The following is a 19,121-nucleotide window of genomic DNA, read 5'->3' as shown; positions in this document are numbered from 1 at the left end:
CCACAGTAGAAACTGGGATCTTAGGGCAAGGCCACTGAAGATAGACACAAAATGCTGGCGTAACTCAGCGGGACAGGCAGCATCTCTGGAGAAAAGGAATAGGTGGCGTTTCGGGTCGAGACCCTTCTTCAGCCTGAGAATCAGGTGAAAGGCTCAGTCTCGACCCTAAACTTCATTCTTTCTCTCTAGAGATGCTGCCTGTCCCGCTGAGTTACTCCAGCTTTTTGTGTCTATCTTTGGTTTACATCAGTGTCTGCAGTTCCTCCCTACACCACAGAGGTAATGGTGAGTTACAATGCGAGTCTTGTTTACAGGCATCCTAACACGTGCAGCAAACCCTGCAGTAAGCGGGGAAGGCTTGGCTGATTTTCAGCAAGACGACAAAATAAACAGCTGCCCTCAACGACGCGATATCACAGGCCTGTATGGAAATAAACTTATTAACCTCTCTTTGAACTCGCAATTCCTAATCAAAGTCCATATAATGCTGCGAAGTTGCAGTCTAGGATTGGACCAGCAGAAGGAAATAATTAATTTTACTTTCCCCCTGCCTCTTGCTCCTACATAAAACCAATAATAACATACAACAGCTGCAGGGGGGGGGGGGCGGAGGGAGGGAGAGAGAGGGGGGATGTTAATTAAACTCTGATTGGAAGTGTGTTCCTAATCTGATAATGACTCCTCCATGGCAGATGGCTCTAGTACATTAACTCATCAAGGACTCTGTGGCTGAAGCCAAAAGCGTGTCCCAACAATCAGGTACAAGGGCCCCCTGTTCCTACCTCCCTCCTTTCCTACATCAGAACATTGGTCCCCAGGGGAGATGAGAGCTAAAAATAGGCAGCATGCTCACAGTGACAGGAAGAGGGAGTGCCCCGTCTCTAACCCATGGAGCAGCGGGCTAGAACTAGCCCTGAGAATAAATATTGCACTGGGGACTAGATGATGCCCAGGAGGTTACCAGAACTGCCACTGAATAACGTTAGCTGGAAGAATCCAGTCTGACTTTCATTACCGAGCCCCAGCAGGTAAACACGTCATAATGAGGAAGGTGACCAAAAGCGGGGATGGGTTTTCACTAGCTTCTCAGATGTGGGGAGGCAGAGAGCTTGAAGGAGTGTCTGAAGAAGGGCCTCGAACCATTCCTTCTCTCCAGAGATGCTGCCTGTCTCGCTGAGTTGCTCCACCATTTTGTGCCTATCTTCAGCTTGAAGGAGAGAAGTTGGAACCCTGGCGTCCAGTTTGCTGAAGGCTCGGCCAGCAATGGTGGGGGTGAAAGAAGTGGCTGGTCTTGCAGGGCCTGGGGTTTGTGGAGGGTTCCATGGCTGACAGCGATGACCCTTCCCAGTATCAGTCTAGGTCTCCTATATCTCACCGTATGTCCAAGAATTGCAGGACCAAGGTGAATGTGAACTGGGTTGACTTTTAATTTCAACACCAGTTGAAAAGTGCATGATGTACTCATGTGTGCAATCCTCCTGACTTAAAAACAGTCCGTCCTGAATTTCTCCCAAGTCTGTACATACTTTACCAGTGATACTTTGGGCACTAGAAGCTATGTCTGGGCTTTATACAGTGCAAGTCTGGCCTGAGCTGACCTGGATGAGCAGCCCTGGTCCTTCTATGTGAGATACTGGGAGTTGAAATTGATATCACAAGGGCAGGAAGCCACCCATTGGTGCTGAATAATGTTCCACAGGTATGCCCACCAATCTCTAACAGTCCAGCCTCAGCTGCATGCAACAGGCCCATCCTCCCATTGCTGAATTGGCCTCAGACTGAAAGTGTTCCGCCCAAACCTCCTTCCCCATTCGGTTAATTACATGAATAATATTCCTGGATTTCACACATGCAAGATGTTGACTCTGTTTTCACAGCCCTGCAGGCCTCGTGGCATGAATACAAGCTCTGATGTGTGGGAGGGGGCGCCCATGGAAATACAGAACCACTGGCTGAAGGGGCCACGTATTAAACAGGGCTGGGGCTTCTCAACACTGAGCACGGAGAGGTTTTAGGTGCTAGAAGAATATGGTCCCTTTGGTGTACACTCGCCAGGGAAGGCAGGTAATAGTTGGGCTTGTATAAAACAACAGGGCATTGGTATGTGGTGAAAGGTGGCAAGTGTAATGAGGAACTGTAGGTGGTTGCACTCGGGAGTGCAGTGGAAATGGTAGAGACAGCGATGCGCGCAACATTTAAGAAGCATCTGGACAAGCACGTGAATTGCCGAGGCATAGACGATTATGGGCTTAATGTGGGTAACTAGGACCAGTAATGTGGGTAACTAGGACCAGTACGGATAAGTTGCATCCTGGCCAGGTTCCGTAACTCGCCCACCCAAGAACAAAGGAAGCTGCAGAAAGTGGTGGACATTGCCCAATCCACCCAGGGTATTGATCTTCCCACCATCACAGTGAACTACAGGAAATGCTGCCTCAAGAAGGCAGCCAATATTATCAGAGTCGACATCTAGCAATCTTATCCAGAAAATTAAGATGCACGGGACACTGATCTAGAAGAATAAGATGCACGGGATTCAGGGAGACTTGGTCATATGAATTCAGATTTGGTTTATTTATAGAATAAAGGCTGTGATTGAAGGGTGTTATTCTCAAGTTCAAGTGAGTTTATTGTCATGTGTCCCTGTATAGGACAATGAAATTCTTGCTTTGCTTCAGCACACAGAACATAGTAGGCATTTACTACAAACAGATAAGTGTGTCCATATACCATGATATAAATATATACACACATGAATAAATAAACTGATAAAGTGCAAATAACAGTAAATGGTTATAAATAATCAGAGTTTTGTCCGAGCCAGGTTTAATAGCCTGATGGCTGTGGGGAAGTAGCTATTCCTGAACCTGGTCGTTGCAGTCTTCAGGCTCCTGTACCTTCTACCTGAAGGTAGCAGGGAGATGAGTGTGTGGCCAGGATGGTGTGGGTCTTTGATGATACTGCCAGCCTTTTTGAGGCAGCGACTGCGATAAATCCCCTCGATGGAAGGAAGGTCAGAGCCGATGATGGACTGGGCAGTGTTTACTACATTTTGTAGTCTTTTCCTCTCCAGGGCGCTCAAATTGCCAAACCAAGCCACGATGCAACCGGTCAGCATGCTCTCTACTGTGCACCTGTAGAAGTTAGAGAGAGTCTTCCTTGACAAACCGACTCTCCGTAATCTTCTCAGGAAGTAGAGGCGCTGATGAGCTTTCTTGATTATTGCATTAGTGTTCTCGGACCAGGAAAGATCTTCAGAGATGTGCACGCCCAGGAATTTGAAGCTCTTGACCCTTTCAACCATCGACCCGTTGATATAAATGGGGCTGTGGGTCCCCCTCCTACTCCTTCCAAAGTCCACAATCAGTTCCTTGGTTTTGCTGGTGTTGAGGGCCAGGTTATTGCGCTGGCACCATATGGACAGTTGCTCGATCTCTCTTCTATACTCTGACTCATCCCCATCTGTGATACGCCCCACAACAGTGGTGTCGTCAGCGAACTTGATGATGGAGTTCGCACTGTGATTGGCTACGCAGTCATGGGTATAGAGTGAGTACAGCAGGGGGCTGAGCACGCAGCTTTGAAGTGCTCCCGTGCTGATTGTTATCGAGGCTGATACATTTCCACCAATACGAACAGACTGTGGTCTGTGAATGAGGAAGTCGAGGATCCAATTGCAGAGGGATGCGCAGAGACCCAGTTCTGCGAGTTTGGTAACCAGCTTGGAGGGGATGATTGTGTTAAATGCCGAGCTGTAATCGATGAATAACAGCCTGACATATGAGTTTTTGTTGTCCAAGTGGTCCAGTGTGAAGTGGAGGGCCAGCGAGATCGCATCCACCGTTGATCTGTTGTGGCGGTACGCGAACTGCAGTGGGTCCAGATTTTTGTCGAGGTAGGAGTTGATTTGCTCCATGATCAACCTCTCAAAGCACTTCATCACCACCAGCGTTAGTGCCACTGGTCGATAGTCATTGAGGCACGTCACCTTACTCTTCTTGGGCACTGGTATAATTGATGCCCTTTTAAAGCAGGTGGGGACCTCAGACCTCAGAAGTGAGAGGTTGAAAATGTCCGTGTAAAACTCCAGCCAGTTGGTCCGCACAGGTTTTTAGAACACGACCGGGTATACCATCAGGTCCAGGTGCTTTTCGGGGGTTCACCCCTCTGAAGGATTTCCTGACGTCGGCCTCTGTGACTGAGACTGAAATGCCATCACAGCGAATGGGGGATCGGGAAGGCACATCAGTATTCTCCCTATCAAAGCGTGCGTAAAACGCATTGAGCTCGTCAGGGAGTGATGTTTCGCCGACATTCGAGCTGCCTCCTGGTTTTGCCTGGTATTCTGGCTGGAGGGCTTTGACTAGCAGGGATCTGTACTGGTGCTTCTGTTGTGTGTAATATATATAAATTAGTCTAAAGATGCAGCATGGAAACAGGCCCTTCAGCCCACCGAGTCCATCCCAACCAATGATCACCCATACACTAGTTCGGTCCTACACACTAGGGACAATTTACAGAAGTCAATTAACGTACAAACCTGCACATCTTTCGAATGTGGGAGGAAACCGGAGCACCTGCAGAAAACCCACGTGGCCACAGGGAGAATGTACAAACTCCATACAGCACACGTAGTCAGGAACGAACGCGGGTCTCTAACATTGTCGCTGCACCTCTTGGACATAAATATAGACGGGTTGGTTGGCAAATTTGCAGACAACATCAAATCCTGGAGCTGCGGACAATGAGGAAAGCTGTCAAAGTATAAAGCAGGATATAGATCAACTTCAGAAATGGGTTGGACGAATGGCAGGTGGAGTTTAATCCAAGCATGTGTGAGGTGATGCACGTTGGAAAGTTGAACCTAAGGGGAAGGTATACAGATGATGGCAAGACTGTTAACAGCATTGATGTGCAGAGGAAGTCTCGGTCCACAGCTCCCTGCAAGTGTCAACACAAGTCGATAGGGTGGTAAAGATGGCTTATGGTATGCTTGCCCTCATTAGTAGGGGTATTATGAGAGTCAGGAAGTCATGATGCACCTCTATATGCTTCAGATGCTTCGGTTGCATCTGAAGTATTGCCTGCAGTTTTGGTCACCCATTACAGGAAGAATGTAGAGGCTTTGGATAGGGTGCAGAAGAAGTTTACTAGAATGCTGCCTGAAGTGGTATAAGCTACAAGGAGAGACTGGACAGACTTGAATTGTTTTCTCAGGAACACCAGTAGTTGAGGGAAGACCTAATAGATGTATATAAAAGTATGAGAGTCATAGACAGCAAGGACAGTCAGAACCTTTATCCCAGGAATTGAGTCCATAGGATTAAGGTGAGAGGGACAAAGTTTAAAGGAAATATGCTGGTACAAGTTTTTTTACTGAGGGTAGAGGGTGCCTGGGACGTTCTGCTAGGGGCGGTAGTGGAGCCGACACAATAGTCATGTTTAAGAGGCTTTTAGATAGGCAGGTGGATATGCAGGGAAAGGAGGAATATGGGTCATATGTAGGCATGAGATTTCTTATTTCGACATTATGTTCGGCACTGGCATTGTGGGCTGAAGGATATGTTCTTGTGCTGTACTGTTCTATATTCTATGTTCTAAAGACCCGCACCATCCTGACCATGCTCTCTTCTCGATGCTACCATCAGGAAAAACAGTACAGGAGCCTGAGAACTGTGACCTCCAGTTTATTCCCAACAACCATCATACTCTTAAACTACCCGAACCACAACCTCACCTCAGCAGCAAACTCTGGACTTGGTACAAGATGGTTCTACATACTTCAGCAGGTTACCCAGTATAAATGGTAATTTATTGTTCCTTGTATATATATTTGTTGTGTTGTTGCGTTAATGAAACCCATAAAGCTGCAGCAGGTAAGAATTATTTAATTGTTCCGGTCCTGGTACATTTGACAATTGAGCACTCTTGACTCTTGCTCATAGGTTCGAGGAGCAGAATTAGGCCTTTCAGCCCATCAAGTTAACTCTGCCATTCAGTCATGGCTGATCTATCTTTCTCTCTCAACCCCATTCTCCTGCCTTCTCCCCATAACCCCGGGCATCCTTACTTTCTTGCCTTGAAGTACAATGGTCACCGTGGACATTGTGGGACAAAGGGCCTGTTTCTGCACTGTACGACTTTGTGACTCTGACTCTTGCTTAGTGAAGTGGGTAAGAGAAGCCGATAACCCCAGCGGGAAGGTCTCCAAGCGTCACAAATATTCCCACTGTGAGGAGAGAGTCTCACATTTGCAGAAGTTGACACTGCCTTCTCTAGATCTGGTGAACACCATGTGACAAACCAAATGAGTGTCACGGTGATGAGGACTATGCTCATTCCCGCTCCCTTGCAATCAGTGGCAGGAAGCAGTTGCCTGCAAGGAATTCCGCAGCCTAATAAGGAAGCGAGGCTCAAACTTGGTTTGCCTCTATTGCTGCTTTTAGTTTCTATATTGTAAGTTTATCTGTAATTCTGATCTGTAGATCACGTGGCCATGATGCTTTCATTTCTTTAGACATTAGACTCTAGAGTTACAGTGTGGAAACAAGCCCACCGGGTCCGCGCCGACCAGCGGTCACCCCGCACACTAACACGATCCTACATTCTAGGGACAATTTGCAATTTATTGAGGCCAATTAACCTGGAAACCTGTAGGTCTTTGGAGTGTGGGAGGAAACCGGAGCACCCGGAGAAAACCCACACAGTCACAGGGAGAACGTTCAAACTCCATACTGGCAGCACCCGTAGTCAGGATCAAACCCGGGTCTCTTGTGCTGGAAGGCAGCAACTCTACCGTTGCGCCACTGTGCCACCCCATGGATGTAGCAATTCAGAAAGGCTCAATTTTCTATTCTGACCAGTCAGTCAATCCACTTTCCAACACCACGTCCCAATCTCCAATCACCACGGATGATGCAGTGCCTCACAGCTCCGGTACCGGGTTCAATCCCATTCTCCAGTGCTGTATGTATTAAGTTGTACATTCTCCCTGAACACGGAAACCAGTGTACTTCAGCCCAGTTTATTCATACTGACCAAATTGCCCCATTTATACTATCCATTTACCTGAATTTGGCCCATATTCCCATCCCTTTAAACCTTTCATATCCATCGACCTGGCCAAATGTCTTTTAAATGTTATTATAGGTACCGGTTTCATCCCATCCCAAAGATGTGCAGGTTAATAGTTTAATCTGGTGCTGTAAATCGTTCTTGGTGAGCTGATGGGAATGTGAAGTGAATAAAATGGGATTTGTGTAGAATTACGATGAAAATGGGTGGTTGATGGTCAGCACTGAGTCGATGGGCTGAAGGGTCTATTTGGTGATGTACCTCTCTATGGCTCCATAACTGCACTCTCTTCATCAAAACATCAAAATTAATTAACTTGCTGATGGATGTGCTGACCAAAATAAACGCCAGGCCCGGAAAAGTCTCACAGCCGGTGAAGTGACCTCCCACTGTCACACCGCAACTTGTACCACGGGAGCAGACCTTGTCCTGTCCTTTGATTTAACAAAGCTCCCCCACCACCACTCCTCCTGCGGTTAGACTATTTAAAGTATAAACTACTGTGAGCAGAACAGGCAGAAGGAAGTGTTGTCCACACACTGCCCCGCACACACACATTTCTTCCCACTGCTCCCAGCTCTAGTGGTAACTCACATATGAGGCGTGCAGACAAACCAAGCTGACACAGAGTGTAGAGACTGATGCACTGACTCTTAGAGTTGTAGAGTCATGGAGAAATACAGCGTGGAAACAGGCCCTTCGGCACCAAATCTGTGCCAACCATCAACCATCCATTTACACTGACACTAATCCCATTTCTTATTGTCCCCCCTCATTCCAATCATCTCCCCCCCCCTAATCCGATGATATCATTCACCTACACACTAGGAGCAATTTACAGTATCCAATCAACCTACACACCCTCACACCCTGAAGGAGGAAACTGGAGCACCTGCATTAAAAACAAGGTGAACGTACAAACTCCACGCAGGCAGCATCGGAGGTTGGGATCAAACCAGAGTCGCTGGAGGTGTGAAGAAGCCCCTCTATCAGCTGTGCCACCATGCTGCCAATGTGCCACATATGTCTTGGCTTTACTGATATACCATTTTGTATGAAGATTGTGCCTGGTTGAGGCACTGATAGGCAATATCATTCTAATGCACAAGGAGAATGGATCTGCAAACTTTGTCCACTGCCCACATTTTCATTTTCCCGACATGTCTTCGGAGAACTGATGTTTGTAACCCATGAAGTTACTGGCTCAGTGTTGAGATAGACACAAAATGCTGGATGATCTCAACGGATCAGGCAGCATCTCTGGAGAAAGAGAATAGGTGGTGTTTTAGGTCAGGACCCTTCTTCAGACTGGAAGTAAAGGTGGAGGGGGGGTGGGGGGCGGGGGAATGTGGAGGTGAAAAAAGGCGAGAACAAATCAGGGACGGCAACAGATGGCTTCAGGAAGGGTGGAGCCTATAATGGCCCATTGTTGGCTGGGGAAGATGTGATAACAAAAGGTATACAAGGATGCGATCAGTGGAACTAGTAGCACAACCGAGGGGAGTGGGGATGGGAGATGATGCTGGAGATGCTTGAAATTAGAGAAATCAGAGTTCATGCCGCTGGGTTGTAAGCTGTCCAAGCAAAATATGAGGAGGTGTGGCCTCACTTTGACAGTGGAGGATGCCCTAGTGTTCAGTGGACTCAGTGTTGAGTTTTAAATGCTGTTACATCTCTATTTGTACTCGCTAGAATTCGGCTTGTACTCGCTAGAATTTAGAAGACAGAGGGGGGATCTTATAGAAACTTACAAAATTCTTAAGGGGTTGGACAGGCTAGATGCAGGAAGATTGTTCCCGATGTTGGGGAAGTCCAGAACAAGGGGTCACAGTTTAAGGATAAGGGGGAAATCTTTTAGGACCGAGATGAGGAAAACGTTTTTCACACAGAGAGTGGTAAATCTCTGGAATTCTCTGCCACAGAAGGTAGTTGAGGCCAGTTCATTGGCTATATTTAAGAGGGAGTTAGATGTGGCCCTTGTGGCTAAAGGGATCAGGGGGTATGGAGAGAAGGCAGGTACAGGATACTGAGTTGGATGATCAGCCATGATCATATTGAATGGCGGTGCAGGCTCGAAGGGCCGAATGGCCTACTCCTGCACGTATATTTTCTATGTTTCTATGTTTCTATTTGGAGGATGAGGTGTATCTGTGCCCTTATCACTAGCCTGCTTCCTACTTTCCAATGATTGAGCAAGCCAGGATAGAACAGTGCAACAGGTTTGCGCACTGTTATTGTTGCTGGCTATCTCTGCCAGGCAATCTTATCAAACGTCCTCCTTGGTGAACAGAAACGGGAAACTGTGGAGACGTCTGTTTACTGTCAGCCGCAGGGGCAAATCTAAATCCTGTCATGTGAGCAACATTGAGTGATCAGACCAGGTATGGAATGGTGAAGGTTGCTAGTACCTGACCTCTCTCACTCAAGCCTAAACCACAAACAGTGGGTGGCATGGTGGTGCAGTGGTAGAGTTGTTGCCTTACAGCACTTGCAGCACCGGAGACCCCGGTTCGATCCCGACTACGTGTGCTGTCTGTACGGAGTTTGTGCGTTCTCCCCGTGACTGCATGAATTTTCTCCAGGATATCCGGTTTCCTCCCACATTCCAAAGACGTACAGGTTTGTAGGTTGATTGGCTTGGTATAAATTGTCACTAGTGTGTGTGTAGGATAGTGTTAATGTGCGGGGATCGCTGGTCGGTGCGGACTCGGTGGGCCTGTTATCGCGCTGTATCTCTAAACTAAACTAAACTAAACCAAAGTGCTGGAGCATCTCAGCGGGTCAGGAAACATCTGTGGACACTTTCCCCAGACTGATTGGAGTAGGGGAGAGAAGCTGGAAAAGAGAGGTGGGGACAGGACAAAGCTGACAAATGATAGATTATACAGGTGAGGTGGGTTTGATTGGTAGATGAGGTGAGTAAATGACAAAGGGGTGCCAGATAAGGAGAGTGGAGGAGTGAAATGTAATGCCAGAGGGAGAGATAAAGGTGGGAGGGGACTGGAAAAGGGGGAGGAATATAAAGAGTGCAGTTTAGTAGGAGATATGGATGCAGGACAGCGGGGATGAGAGGCATAATTACTGAAAATTGGAGAATTCAATCCTCATTCCATTGGGTGTAAGCCACCCATGCGGAATCTGAGGTGCTGTTCCTCCAGTTTGCATGTGGACTCCCTCTGGCAATGCAGGAGGCCCAGGGCAGAAAGGTCAGTGTGGGAATGGGCGGAGGAGGTAAAATGAATGGCAACTGGGACATCCAGCTGCCCTTGGTGGACAGAGCACAGGGGTTCAGTGAAACCGCGCGCCTAGACTATGCTTGGTCTCGATGGTGTAAAGGAGGCCACATTCAGGAGCACCAAATGCAGTGCATGAGATTTGAAGATGTGTATGCAGTTTACAACCATCTGAACATTGAATTCTCCAATTTTGAGTAATACCCCCTATTCCTTATCTCTTTCCTGTGCTCCCACACCCTGGTGTGCACCCATTTCTCCAAGTTTCCTGCCCTTTTCCCCCTCCTCCCATCCCACCCCCCCCCCCCCCCCACATACCCTTCAATCTATATCTCTCCATCTGACTATACATTTCACCTCTTCGCTCCTTATCTGACACTTTTTTGTCTCCTTTTCATCTCTAGCCTTTATCACTTATTCTGCCCATCTGTCAATCACCCCCCCCCCCCCTCACCTGCATCCACCTATCACTCGCCAGGCTTTGTCTTAGCCCTGCCTCTTTTCCAGCTTCCACCCCTCCCCCCCGTCCCTGCGAAAACCAGTCTGAAGAAGGATCTCAGCCCAAAACATCATCCTTTCCATTCCCTCCACGGATGTTGCCTGACCCGCTGAGTTACTCAGCATTTTGTGTTTTGCTCAAGATTCCAGCATCTGCAGTTCCTTGTTTCTCACAAGCCTACCCTTGTTCCAACCACTTGAGTGCCATTTAGGTCCCTGCCGTAGGTAGCTTCACAGTAACTCTCCCACAACCGATGTTAAACTTGTGGGTCAGTCATCTTTAAAAAAGAGGATGCATTTTCACATAAATGCATAATCTCTGTCTCTGGTCATTTTGAATGGATCACCATTAACAGTATGGCATTCCAATCCACCTCACCAGCAGTTGAGTTTGCCGTGTCCTGCAAGTTTATTTACTCGGTGTTACATTACCTCCCGTCAATGTTAATATTAAATCCACTACATTCCTCCTCTTGACATTCGATCCCCATTCACCACCAGTACTTTGTCCTGTTCCTCTGCGGTAAAACGATGACTGGAATGCAAGATACCATTCTCTTGTTATCTGTTATTACACGTTTCCCAATGCCATGGCAGAAGGTCATTTAACCCCTCGAGTCTATGCCAGTTTACCGAGCAATCCCATATTTCCATTAACGTTTCGCATAACCTATTTTTCCCCCCACCTCATCCCACTATCCCCCAGATCATGAACACTCTGGAGCAATTAACATACTAACCCACACGTCTTTGGGTGTGGGGGAAACCAGAGCACCTGATCACAGGGAGAACATCACACAGAGAGCATCCAAGGTGAGGATTGAACCCAGGTCACTGGAGCTGTGAGGCAGCCGCTCTACAAGCTGCCCTTCCAAACACCAGCCAGAGCCAGCTTTTTATTCAGATTTGACATCTTTGTCTATAAAAGTTATTTTAGTTGGAGTTGATATCCTACCGAAGTTTATTCACCCTCAATTTCAGGTGATTTTATTTTCTTTATAACCCTCCTTCCATTTCTGCTTCGCCCATGCAATAGCTGCAGGCCACAGACGCCCAGATTCCCAGCTCCTACTGACGTCTCCTCTCTCCATGACGTCATTGGGAAGCAATGTGAAACTCAATGTACAGAGACCTGCCCACCATCAGCCAGGTCAGGGCAGCAGCAATCTCCAGCTAACCTGGCTTCCCATACTGCCAAGGCATTGACGCTGCTTTCCTAGCACCGTAGGAACTATTCACATTAGGTCATAGTTATAGTGAGAAACAGCATGGAAACAGGACCTTCGGCAACACTAAATCCACATTGATTATCAACCACCCATATGCACTCATTTGACATTCATCACAATTTTTTATTCTCCCCACATTCTCAACACCCACCAGATCCTGCCGTCCACTAAAAAGTAATTCACAGAGGCCAATTAACCGACCAATCTGCATGTTTTTGGTTGTGGGAGGAAACTGCAGCACTTGGGGGAAACCCATGTGAAACAGGAAGAGCATGCAAACTCCACAAAGGCAACACCCAGGGTCCGGACTGAATATGGAGCTGTGGTGCCGTGAGTCAGCAGCTCTCCTGGCTTAGTATTCCCCACCTCTCTACCTCCCGTAGCAAGGTGAAGGGTGGAAAACCTAGCGGGTGTGTTGTATCATAAACACCAGTACCTACCTTGTGGGATGATGTTTATCTTCAGAGCAAGGGGCACCAGTCATGCTCATGCCATGAAGACAGTGACATCAGCAACATCAATTCATAGGTCAAGCTCCAACTATGTTTATGCGCTTAAATCTGAATAATTTATAGTTGTAATCTCGAAGGGAGAGGAGGCCATTTGTCCCATCGTGCTATCAGCTGCTCTTCCATTATTCAGTGACAACACCTCCTCCACAATAATTCTCAACACCAGAGCCCTGCAAGAATGCATTCTCAGTCCCCTACTATACTCCCTGTACACTCACAACTGTGTGGCCAAATTCAGACTTCATCTACAAGTTTGCAGATGACACCACTGTGGTGGGTCGGATCATGAACAATGACAAAACGGAGTACAGGAAGGAGATAGAGAATTTAGTAACATGGTGTCAGGACAATAACCTCTCCCTTCATGTCAGCAAAATGAATTGTAATTGTAATTGTAATTAATTAATTGTAAGTAATTTGTTGGCCAAGTATGTAAAAACATACAAGGAATTTGATTTGCCAAACAGTCATACCAAAAAAGCAACAAGACACACAACTACATGAAAATTAACATAAACATCCACCACATCGCACTGTAATGGAAGGCAATAACATATTATCTTCTTCCCTTCTTTTCTCCTGCAGTCAGGACATTCGAACCATTTGCAGTCGAGGCGATCGATGCTCCCGCAGCCGGGGATCGAAGCTCCTGCGATCGGGGCTGTCGAGGCTCCTGCAGTTGGAGCTCCCAAAGTCAATCCCTGACCAAGGGACCACAAGCTCCACGATGTTTAGTCCGCAGGTTCCCATGGTTGGAGCTCCCGAAGTCAATTCCTGACAAAGGGACCGCCAGCTCCATGATGTTAGGCCGCATTGCGGACGGAGATACGATACGGAAAAAGTCGCATCTCCATTGAGGAAATAAATTTTTTAAATTTTCCCCAACCCTCCACATAATTAAAAACTAAAGATACACTAAAACATACATTTAACAACAGATTAAAAACAACAATATATGGGATGTCCCGGCTAATACGGGACAGTTGGCAACCCGAGCCAGGGCAAAGGATGGACAAACGAGACAGGCTCAGGCCGCTGACTTCACCATCCTCCGTCACTGTTCCCTCCACCGAAAACAAGCAGGAACATCCACTGAAGTGGTGTTGCTTTGATGAACAGCCTGCATCAAAGGGAGGTCTCAGGGTGTGTGAAAACAAACGAGGCCTTATGTGATATTGGAAAGGCCTGGCCTTTGATCCTCAAGGCGTAAATGATTCCTCACACCAGAAGCTTGCCGTTAGGCCATGGAAGTCGTAACGTTTCAAAACTCGCTAATGCAGCCTCACGCTCAGGTAATAAGCATGCAAAAGCTGACCTTTCTGCTCCAGGCTGATGTTCCCCAACCAGCTCTGATTAGAGCTTGCCTTTTAATGATCATTTGGTTGTACAATACAACCCGAAGCTCTGATTTCAGCAGCAGACTATGCCAAAGAGAGCATTTGCTTGCGTAAGCAAGATATCCCGATAACAGAAAGCCACTGTGAAATAGTTCGAGACACTTTGCTGGGAAGATACTCACCTGTGGGACACCTGTAGGTAGCTGCCAGAACAGGAGAATAAGACTGTGTATTAAATTTCGAAACAGAGCCCAAAACTTTCATCCAAAGCCCTTTGAACATTTTTTCTGAGGCATTCACAGCTTTGGATCTAATCAAGGACTGGTCTGTTTTCAAGGAGCGACGTTTAAGATTCAATCCACAGCATCTTTGTATTCTGAGCTGCTTCTATTTTCATATCTGGGTTGGCAGCAAAAGAGAATTTTTTTTTTCTATTTTGAAGTGTCTTGTTTAAATAGGTCACTTCTCCTTTGTTGAGCACTTTTTCCCATAATAACATCAAAGATTAGAAATGCAAGATCAGCTCAACTTCCCACTCTGTGGCTCCTGAGAAAAATGAATCAAAATGCTGGCAATAATGTTCGAGGGTGTAACAGCCCTCCCCTGATTTACCTTTTTCACACAGGAATTTGGAGCACATGTTCTGATGCTCTCTGTTCACGGACAGGGAGCAATGCTCCTGAGATCCAGAAGTGGAATTTGAGCTCCAAACTGGGAATGGTCTCATGTATCGAGCCTTGAGGTGATCGACATTGGGTCACATCGTCAGATGTTTCCAGTTGAAAAAAAATGTATGTTAAACCTTGTCAGGAAAGCAGTTGACTTGTGGAAAAGTCTCGACCCGAAATGTCACAATAGACAATAGACAATAGCTGCAGGAGTAGGCCACTCGGCCCTTCGAGCCAGCACCGCCATTCACTGTGATCATGGCTGATCATCCACAATCAATACCCCGTTCCTGCCTTCTCCCCATATCCATTCACTCCTCTATCTTCAAGAGATCCATCTAACTCTCTCTTGAAAGCCTCCAGAGAATTGGCCTTCACTGCCTTCTGAGGCAGAAAATTCCACAGATTCACAACTCTCTGTGTGAAATATTTTTTCCTCATCTCCGTTCTAAATGGCTTACCATTTATTCTTAAACTGTGGCCCTTGGTTCTGGACTCCCCCAACATCGGGAACATGTTTCCTGCCTCTAGCGTGTCCAAACCCTTAATAATCTTATATGTTTCAATAAAATATCCTCTAATCCTTCTAAATTCCAGTATACAAGCCCAGCAGCTCTATTCTGTCAACATATGACCGTCCCGCCATCCCGGGAATAAACCTCATGAACCTACGCTGTACTCCCTCAATAGCAAGAATATCCTTCCTCAAATTTGGAGACCAAAACTGCACAGGTGTGGTCTCACTAGGGCCCTGTACAACTGCAGAAGGACCTCTTTGCTCCTATACTCAACTCCTCTTGTTATGAAGGCCAACATGGCATTCACTTTCTTTACTGCCTGCTGTACCTGCATGCTTACTTTCAGTGACTGATGAACAATGACCCCCAGATCTCGCTGTACTTTCCCCTTTTCCCAACTTGACACCATTCAGATAATAATCTTCCTTCCTTAACCTCACATTAATCCACATTAAACTGCATCTGCCATACATCTGCCCACTCACCCAACCTGTCCAAGTCACCCTGCATCCTCATAGCATCCTCCTCACAGTTCACCCTGCCACCCAGCTAAATCCAGAATTGCCTTCTCCCTCCAGTACAAGCTGCTCTAAGAATCCATCATGGAGGCACTCCACAAACTCCCTTTCTTGGGGTCCAGTACCAGTTTATCTGCATGTTGAAATCTCCCATAACAATCGTAGCATTACCTTTACGACATGCCAATTTTAACTCTTGATTCAACTTGCACCCTATATGCAGGCTACTGTTTGGAGGCCTGTAGATAATTTTACAATTCCTCAGTTCTATCCATACTGACTCTACATCTCCTGATTCTATGTCACGCCTCGCAAGGGACTGAATTTAATTCCTCACCAACAGAGCTGCCCCACTCCCTCTGCCCAACTGTCTGTCTTTTCGATAGGACGTATACCCTTAAATATTCAGTTCCGAGCCCTGGCCCTCTTGCAGCCATGCTTCTGTAATTCCCACAACATCACACTTGCCAATTTCTAACTGAGCCTCAAGCTCATCCACTTTATTTCTTTACCTATTCACCAAATCCTTTTTCTCCAGAGATGCTGTCTGACCCGCTGAGTTACTCCAGCTTTTTGCGTCTATCTTTGGTTTAAACCAGCATCTGCAGTTCCTTCCGACACAAGCAGAGCACAGACGTTGGTTTGCAGGGGTTTTATATGGACCGTTTCATTACACATAGCACTTGGGGCCTTGGCTGCAACAGAATTCCACAGTGGTGGGGCCCACACCCAGTTTTACCTCACCACGGATCCTCAGCTCAGTGCAGCCTTCCTGGCAAGAAGCCATTTCTAGCCTGTTATCTCGTCAATGCCACGTTGCTGTTCAAACAAACTTTCTGTGTACAGATATCCTGCATTACAATACCACTCAATCCACTGTATAGTGTTGGAACACCCTGCGCTCGCAAGAAGCGCAATATAAATGCAGCTTCCGTCAGTTCCTTTCGCTGGGTTGGATAATGCTGCTGAAGGCAACTGATGGGGTTACATTTGTTCAGTTTTGAAGAAAGGGGAAACTCCTATCTTGCTGAAAGGTGCTTGAAGGGATGGGAGAGAATTAAGTTCAAACCTCTGTGATGGTTCAATATTTCTATTTTGAATCCCAAAATGTCTACCTGTACTAGTACTCAACTACCTGTAATTAGAGGCTCCTACCAGTGGTGGCACTACAGCTCCTTGTGGTAAAGGTGGAGCTAACCGTGACTGTTTACATAGGCATTTTGCATTATAAATGTGAACAGTAGAACTCACATTATGAGCAGGAAGGCAATAGTCATACCGTTATAGTCACAAAGAGACACAGTGCAGAAACAGGCCCTTCAGCCCATCACACTGACAATCAACCACACCTATACGCTAATCCGACCTTGATTTTTTTTAAATTCTTCCTTCATCATCTCATCGCACATGTTGGACTCCCACGAGGGGCAACTTACAGTTAACCTGTCAACCCGTACATTTTTGGCACCTGGGAGGAATCCGGAGCACCCAGACAAAATTCTGTGGTCTCATGGAGAACATGCAAACTCCACACTGACTGCACCAGAAATCAGCATCAAACCCAGGTCTCTGGCGTTGTGGAGTAGCAGCTCTAATTGCTGCACGACTGTGCCGCTTTAGATTTATAAGAATTGATCTGATTTTCATGGCGTTGCCAGCTCCTGCATACAATGATCCCTCTGCTTGCCTCCCTCTGCTCCTTCTGTCCTCTTTCCTCTGCATTAGGCATGTGTCTCCTTTATGCATTTTGCCCTGTTGCTTCCTGCCTTTCCCCTGGACCATTGCCAAGGAGCAGTGGGGAACGTAGGCTCCAAAACACATGCCCAGTTGGAATGGGCCTCATAGCGAGAACCTGACCCATTGATGCCCTACAACACCTCCCCTTGAGTTTCTATTGTTCCCCAAACCATTACCCTTCTGACATCCTCTTCCAGCTGCCTGTTCTCCCCATTTTAGCATCCTTTTGTAACAGGCTCAGCCCAAAAGGCTCCAGTTCCAGGTATTTTCAGGCTGGAAGATGGATTTTGTTAGGCTTTATTTATCCTGACAGCAACAGGAAGGAGGAAAGCAGGCCTCAGCTCCAAATATTCCTTCCTTCTCTTGCATCACCCCTCTTTCCAATCCAATTCCCAGAAGGAAGCTTTGATTTCTGTCAAAATCCAACAAGAAAACTTTTTTATCTTAATGTTGTTTATCCCTCTCTCGCTTGCTCTCTCTCTCTCTCTCTCTCTCTCGCTTGCTCTCTCTCTCTCTCTCTCTCTCTCTCTCTCGCTCTCTCTCTCTCTCTCTCTCTCTCTCGCTCTCTCTCTCTCTCTCTCTCTCTCTCTCTCTCTCTCTCTCTCTCTCTCTCTGCCTCATGGATATAAAAATAATATCCTGTTCTGCCATGTCCATGTAAACAAAAGCATGACCTTTTTTGGTAATGGGTCATAGATAGAACGGTTTAAATATTCAATGAAACTTTTGCTGTTGAAAGCAAAAGTATTGTTGAATGGAAACGGACACACTCAGTTATGCTAGAAACTAATTATCTCAGTAGCTGGTGATGACATGCAGGGGTTATGGGTCATTAAAACATAAGCAAAAGGAGGAGGAGGCCATTCAGCCCTTTCAAACCTGCCCCACCATTCATCAAGATCACAGCAGATCTATCTCAGTGTCATTTCCTGCACCGTCTCATGCTTCTTCATTCCCTTCATCCATTTATTGATTTGTTCACATTCACATGTTCACGTTATAGGAGTAGAATTAGGCCATTTGGCCCATCGAGTCTACTCCGCCATTCAATCATGGCAGATCTCTGCCTCCTAATCCCATTTTCCTGACCTCCCCATAACCCTTGACACCCGTTCTAATCAAGAATTTGTCTATCTCTGCTTTAAAAATATCCACAGAGTTGGCCTGATTAGTGGTTTGAATGAACACAATGCCTGAATTTCCACGGATGTTCAAGGATGGAGAGTTCCAGAGATTCGCCATTCTCGGAGTGAAGGAAATTCTCTCCATCTCTGTCATAAACCGCTGACCCCACATTCTGTGTTATTGGGGCTAGACTTCAGGCCAATGAGCTCATCAAGTCTGGAGCAATGGCTCAAAAAAATAGTCCATAATATCAGCTCCAAATTTATGGAATAGCTGGAGGCAATAAGAAAACCATCTTAGTCATGTTATTGTGAAACCCTTGATGTTTGAAATGTTTAATCTTGGTCCTGCAGTTAGGATTATCAGAACAGTATTTTTGAAAGGATGTTAGATCCCAATGGGGTGAATGTAAATTAAGTTGTTCATTGTAAATGGAATATGTGCGAAACTTGGTGGAAGAAATTTAAACAATGTGACAAAACATGAAAACCGAAAAGGTAATGTAGGCTAAATATATATTTATAACATGGTTTTAATGTAGCTGAACATCTAATGACCCTTTGTAAAGGGGAATGATGAGGAAACTGATAAACAGGCAAAACTAAGATGCCTTATAGATTTAACTATCTTTGGCACATCTCCTTGCTATTTCTGTACACATGCTCTTAAGTT

General features: G+C 46.4%; 1 long non-coding RNA gene across 1 annotated transcript; it reads right to left on the bottom strand.

Annotated features, from left to right (window-relative positions):
• Positions 1-4,585: 4,585 nt before the first annotated feature.
• Positions 4,586-13,897, bottom strand: LOC116980911. The gene is made up of 3 exons (XR_004414097.1): positions 13,862-13,897; positions 11,238-11,340; positions 4,586-4,735 (listed from the first exon to the last, which is right to left on the bottom strand). It is a non-coding gene; the product is annotated as an uncharacterized LOC116980911 (long non-coding RNA).
• Between the last annotated feature and the right edge of the window lie 5,224 nt (positions 13,898-19,121).

The sequence above is a fragment of the Amblyraja radiata genome, chromosome 14 (genome assembly GCF_010909765.2).
Source record: "Amblyraja radiata isolate CabotCenter1 chromosome 14, sAmbRad1.1.pri, whole genome shotgun sequence".
NCBI lineage: Eukaryota > Metazoa > Chordata > Chondrichthyes > Rajiformes > Rajidae > Amblyraja > Amblyraja radiata.
The sequence above is the reverse complement of the archived record's forward strand: the minus strand, read 5'-3'. Positions and strand labels throughout refer to the sequence as shown.